The sequence below is a fragment of the Arachis hypogaea genome, chromosome 14 (genome assembly GCF_003086295.3).
Source record: "Arachis hypogaea cultivar Tifrunner chromosome 14, arahy.Tifrunner.gnm2.J5K5, whole genome shotgun sequence".
Taxonomy (NCBI): domain Eukaryota; kingdom Viridiplantae; phylum Streptophyta; class Magnoliopsida; order Fabales; family Fabaceae; genus Arachis; species Arachis hypogaea.
Genome location: NC_092049.1, coordinates 106497155 through 106503460, shown reverse-complemented (window position 1 = coordinate 106503460; position 6306 = coordinate 106497155). Strand labels below are relative to the sequence as shown.

Genomic DNA, 6306 nt, shown 5'->3' with positions numbered 1-6306 from the left:
ATAATCTCTCATGGAAAAATCACCCAAATTTCTCATGGAAGGATCAACAAAAGCCTCAACAAGGCTTTAATAATGGTGGAAGAAACAGGTTTAGCAATAGCAAGTCTTTTCCATCATCCACTCAGCAACAGATAGAGAATTCTGAGCAGAGTCCATCTAGCTTAGCAAATATAGTCTCTGATCTGTCTAAGGCCACTCTAAGTTTCATGAATGAAACAAGATCCTCCATTAGAAATCTGGAGGCACAAGTGGGCCAGCTGAGTAAAAGGGTCACTGAAACTCCTCCTAGTACTCTCTCAAGCAATACAGAAGAGAATCCAAAAAGAGAGTGCAAGGCCATAACCTTACTTGGTGTGGTCGAACCCAGAAAGGAGGAGAAGGACGTGAATCCTAGTGAGGAAGACCTCCTGGGATGCTCAGTAACCAATAAGGAGTTTCTCTTTGAGGAACCAAAGGAATCTGAGGCTCATCTAGAGACCATAGAGATTCCATTGAACCTTCTTTTGCCCTTCATGAGCTCTGATGAGTATTCATCCTCTGAAGAGGATGAAGACATTACTAAAGAGCAAGTTGCTAAATACCTTGGTGCAATTATGAAGCTGAATGCCAAATTATTTGGTAATGAGACTTGGGAAGATGAACACCCTTGCTCACCAATGAACTGAATGCATTGGATAGCCATAAATTACCTCAAAAGAAACAGGATCCTGGTAAATTCCTAATTTCCTGTAACATAGGCACCATGACCTTTGAGAAGGCTCTGTGTGACCTAGGGTCAGGAATAAACTTAATGCCACTCTCTGTAATGGAGAAACTTGGGATCTTTGAGGTGCAAGCTGCCAGAATCTCATTAGAGATGGCAGACAACTCAAGAAAACAGGCTTATGGACTAGTAGAGGACGTGCTAGTAAAGGTTGAAGGCCTTTATATCCCTGCTGATTTCATAGTCCTAGACACTGGGAAGGATGAGGATGAATCCATCATCCTTGGAAGACCCTTCCTAGCCACAACAAAAGCTGTGATTGATGTGGACAGAGGAGAGTTGGTCCTGCAACTAAATGAGGACAACCTTGTGTTTAAAACTCAAGGATCTCTTTTTGTAACCATGGAGAGTAAGAATGAAAAGCTTCTCTCACTGCAAAGTCAACCAAAGCCCCCACAGTCAAACTTTAAGTTTGGTGTTGGGAGGTCTCAACAATGCTCTGAACATCTGTGAGGCTCCATGAGAGCTCACTGTCAAGCTATTGACTTTAAAGAAGCGCTTGTTGGGAGGCAACCCAATGTTTTTTTTAAACTATATCTATTTATTTTCTATTGTTATTTTATATTTTTTTTAGGTTGATGATCATGTGGAGTAGCAAAAACTACTAAATCAAAAATAGAATGAAAAACAGCATTAAAACCAGCTCACCCTGGAGGAAGAACTTACTGGCATTTAAACGCCAGTAAGAAGCATCAAACTGGCGTTTAACGCCAGAAAGAAGCATCAAGCTGGCGTTAAACGCCAGAAACAAGTAGCAAGCTGGCGTTTAACGCCAGACATGCATACTAAGGGCATTTTACACGCCTAATTGGAGTAGGGATGTTAAGTCCTTGACCCACTGGATCTGTGGACCCCACAGGATCCCCACCTTTTCTTCTCTCCTCTTCACACCTTTTCATAACTCTCTTCCCCAAATACCCTTCACCAATCACCTCAATCACTCTTCCTCATCACCTCTTCACCACTCACATCCCTCCTCTCTTCCCTAAAAACCCCACCTACCTCCAAAATTCAAACTTTTTTCCCTCCCAATCCCAACCCTAATGGCCAAACCCTAAACCTTCCCCCACTCCTATATAAACCCCTCTTTCCTTCTTCATTTTCACACAACACAACCCTTTCTTCTTCCCCTTGGCCGAATACACACCTCTCTCCCTCTCCTCCATTTTTCTTCTTTTGCTCGGGGACGAGCAAATATTTTAAGTTTGGTGTGGTAAAAGCATAGCTTTTTATTTTTCCATAACCATTAATGGCACCTAAGGCCAGAGAAACCTCAAGAAAGAGGAAAGGGAAGGCAATTGCTTCCACCTCTGAGTCATAGGAGATGGGGAGATTCATCTCAAAGGTCCATCAAGACCACTTCTATGAAGTTGTAGCCAAGAAAAAAGTGATCCCTGAGGTTCCTTTCAAGCTCAAAAAGAATGAGTATCTGGAGATCCGACATGAGATCTGAAGAAGAGGTTGGAAAGTTCTCACCAACCCCATTCAACAAGTCGGGATCTTAATGGTTCAAGAGTTCTATGCAAACGCATAAATCACTAGGAACCATGATCAAAGTGTGAACCCGAATCCAAAGAATTGGCTTACAATGGTTCGGGGGAATTACTTAGATTTCAGTCCGGAAAATGTAAGGTTGGCGTTCAACTTGCCAATGATGCAAGAAAATGCACGCCCCTACACTAGAAGGGTCAACTTTGATCAAAGGTTGGACCAAGTCCTCATGGACATATGTGTGGAAGGAGCTCAATGGAAAGTTGACTCAAGAGGCAAGCCGGTTTAATTGAGAAGACTGGACCTTAAGCCTGTAGCTAGAGGATGGTTGGAGTTTATTCAACACTCAATCATTCCTACTAGCTGAAGTTACTATAGACCGGGCCATCATGATCTATAGTATCATGATTGGGGAGTGATACCAAGGCATCTTAGGCTAGTTTCACTAGTATTTTTCGGTTAGTTTTAGTGGTTTTATGCATTTTCTTGAGCTTAAAGTAACCAAGAATGGTTAAAAGAATAACAAAGCAATGAACCATCCAAACAATATGATTTTGATGCAAATTCCATGAGTTTTAGTTATATTACTTGAATGCTATGAATGGGAGAATTCTCATGAAATTTTGCAAGACTTTGATGCAATTGTTTGGATGATTTCAGGGAAGAAGAGGCTAGGCAAGGAAGCAACAAAGTCAATAAAGGAAGCTTGAATATCACATGTGGAGTTTAAGTTCCAGTTTAAGGTTAAACTGGAGCTTAAACGCCAGAATCATGAAGGCTAAGAAATGCTGAAACTGAAGTTTAACCTCCAGTTTAACCTTAAACTGGAGGTTAAACGCCAGAATGAAAGTCTCACCAAAGAAGCATTCCACGTTTAACCTCCAGTTTAACCTTAAACTGGAGGTTAAACGCCAGAATGAGAATGCCAATCAGGAAGCATTTCCACGTTTAACCTCCAGTTTAACCTTAAACTGGAGGTTAAACGCCAGAAATGGGAAGTGCACCAGGGAGCCATTTCCACGTTTAAGCTCCAGTTTGACCTTAAACTGGAGCTTAAACGTGTTCGACCAAGTTTTCTCCTCCAGGGTTGCTTTCTCTATTTCCACGTTTAAGCTCCAGTTTAACCTTAAACTGGAGCTTAAATGTGTTCGACACCTCCAGGGCTACCTTTCTCCTCTTCCACGTTTAAGCTCCAGTTTAACCTTAAACTGGAGCTTAAACGTGTTCGACCTCCAGGATGGCTTTCTCCTCTTCCACGTTTAAGCTCCAGTTTAACCTTAAACTGGAGCTTAAACGTGTTCGACCTCCAGGGCTGCCCTTCCTATCTCAACGTTTAAGCTTCAGTTTAACCTCAAACTGAAGCTTAAACGTGTTCGACTACATGACTCTCCAGGGCTGCCTTCTTCCATTTCCACGTTTAAGCTTCAGTTTAACCTTAAACTGAAGCTTAAACGTGCTTCTACAAAAGGCTTCACTGGAAGTGTCTGGCGTTTAAGCTGTAGTTTAAGCTTAAACTGCAACTTAAACGCCACTCTTGGAAAAGGTTTCTGGGCCAAAAATATTGTGGTTTAAGTTAGTCTTTGAGCACAAACATTAACTTAAACTTACTCCGGTATGAAACCCAATTGAATATCATGGTTTATGGGATTGGGCCTAAAGGATTGATGAGTCTGAAATTTCAATTTGTTGAGTCATGTATTATTATTTGATTATCACTAAGTTGGCTCAATGAATGTTACAGAATTTGGATCAGCAGCCTCATCAAGATTATGGATCATAAACCCAAAGCAAAAGGAAAGCAGGGAGAGGCCTCAAAGCCCAAGAAACATAACAGAAGCTCAATATAGAAAGTGTATAAATAGGATAGAATTGAAGTGAGGAGGGACTTTTACTTTCACTTTTAGCTAGTTTTCATATCTTTGTAATTGAATTCAGAGCTATGACTCACTAAACCCCCTTTCATTGGGTTAGGGAGCTCTATTGTAATTCAATGAATCAATAATAGTTTATCTTCTTCTTCAATCTTTTCTCTTGAATTTTGTTAGAAAGCTTCTCGATCTAATTCCATTGGGTAGTTGTCTTGGGAAAGAAACTACCCATAATTGGAATCCTTCGGAACCTTGGGAAAGGAATGGAGGATTCATGCTAGAGAAGCTTTCTCACAGTGAATTGGATTGGGGTTTGGATGGATATTGTGACATGTAATCCTACCGAATTGTGGTTCATGAAACTGTGTGGTATAATCAGTGATCGAGCATCATCTCTTCTTATGAACATTTAAACCAAGGGATTGGGAATTTGTTCATTTTTAGAGAGAATTGGTGAGCCAAGGGATTGGGATCCAATCATATAAGATTGCCAAGCAAAATTCAATGAACGCATTGCTTGAGGAAGAGATAAACATGTTTTGATTCGGAGATCTCAATATCTCCTATAACCCAATGAATCCCCCATTTCTGATTTCCATCTTCTCTTTACATTCTGCAACTCAATTCATGCAATCACCCCCATTCCCTTTTAATTTCAGCAATTTAGTTTCTGCTCTTTAATTCATGCAATTTAAGATTCCGCCATTTCAATTTCTTGTCATTTACTTTTCCCGCCAATTTTACATTCCGCAATTCTCATCTCAATCTTGATTCCGCTCAACTAGAACACACTTCTAATCCGAATTGCTCACTCAACCAATCCTTGTGGGATTCGACCTCACTCTATTGTGAGTTTTTACTTGACGATAACCGGTGCACTTGCCGGAAGGAATTTTGCCGATCGTGCAATTTCCTAAATCGTAGCATAACTAGTTTATGTGCATCAAGTTTATGGCGCCGTTGCCGGGGATTGGTTTTCGATTGACAATTCTCAAATTGGAAGTTAACTAGATTGAGCATGTTTTTTTTGTTTTGATTAATTCAGTACAAGTTACTTGTTGAAATTTAATTTCTGCACTCTGTTACATACTTTCTTTCTTTATGCCTTTAAATTCAAGCAACTAACTCACTGACTCACTAACTGTTTGAATTAATTCCTCAATTGCTCTAACCATACTCTTCCATTAACCAAGAGTATTTCACTTGTTTGTTGCCTGTGCTGTGTTCTTGTATGACAGGTAGGAGAGGAGAGACATCAACTCCTCCATATACCGAACCAGAGAGGACCCTTCATAGACTTAGAAGGGAAGCAAGAGGGAAGAGAGTACTGGGAGAAGAAGAATCTGAAGGAGAATCTGAGGACAATTTTGAGGAAGCTCTAGATCTCAACATGGATAGAGAAGTTCACAACCATGAGAGAGCTGATGGAAACAATGCCATTCCTGAGAGGAGGGTTCTTAGTTCATACATAAACCCAACCTCTGGGAATTGTGGTAGCAGCATTCAGAAACCACCCATTCAGGCCAACAATTTTGAACTCAAACCACAGCTAATATCACTTGTGGAGAATCATTGTTCATTTGGTGGTAGTGCTAATGAAGATCCCAACCAACATCTCACAAAATTCCTGAGAATTTGTGACACTGTGAAGTCCAATGGAGTCCAGGAAGATGCCTATAAACTGCTTTTGTTCCCATTTTCACTTAGGGACAAAGCAGCTAAGTGGCTGGAATCATTCCCAAGGGGGAGTCTAACAACATGGGATGAGGTGGAAAGCAAGTTTCTGGCACGTTTCTACCCCCCACAAAAGGTCAATAGGCTTCGATCTGAGGTTCAGACTTTTAGACAACAAGATGGTGAAACTCTCTACGAGGCATGGGAGAGATTCAAGGATTTGACAAGGAAATGCCCACCAGACATGTTCCATGATTGGGTGCAATTGCATATTTTCTATGATGGACTCTCTTATGAATCAAGGAAGGCTGTAGACCATTCATCAGGAGGTTCATTGAACAGGAAAAAGACTGTGGAAGAAGCCATTGAAGTGATTGAGACAGTGGCTGAGAATGAGTACTACTATGCATCAGAGAGGCACAACACTAAGGGAGTCATGGAGCTGAACCATGTTGATACAATTCTAGCCCAAAACAAGGTGTTTGCCAAGCAACTAGCAGAGCTTACCAG

General features: G+C 41.0%; 1 non-coding gene across 1 annotated transcript; it reads right to left on the bottom strand.

Annotated features, from left to right (window-relative positions):
* Positions 1 to 5938: 5938 nt before the first annotated feature.
* On the bottom strand, positions 5939 to 6042 carry LOC112745066 (small nucleolar RNA R71). The gene has a single exon (XR_003173013.1). It is a non-coding gene; the product is annotated as a small nucleolar RNA R71 (small nucleolar RNA).
* Between the last annotated feature and the right edge of the window lie 264 nt (positions 6043 to 6306).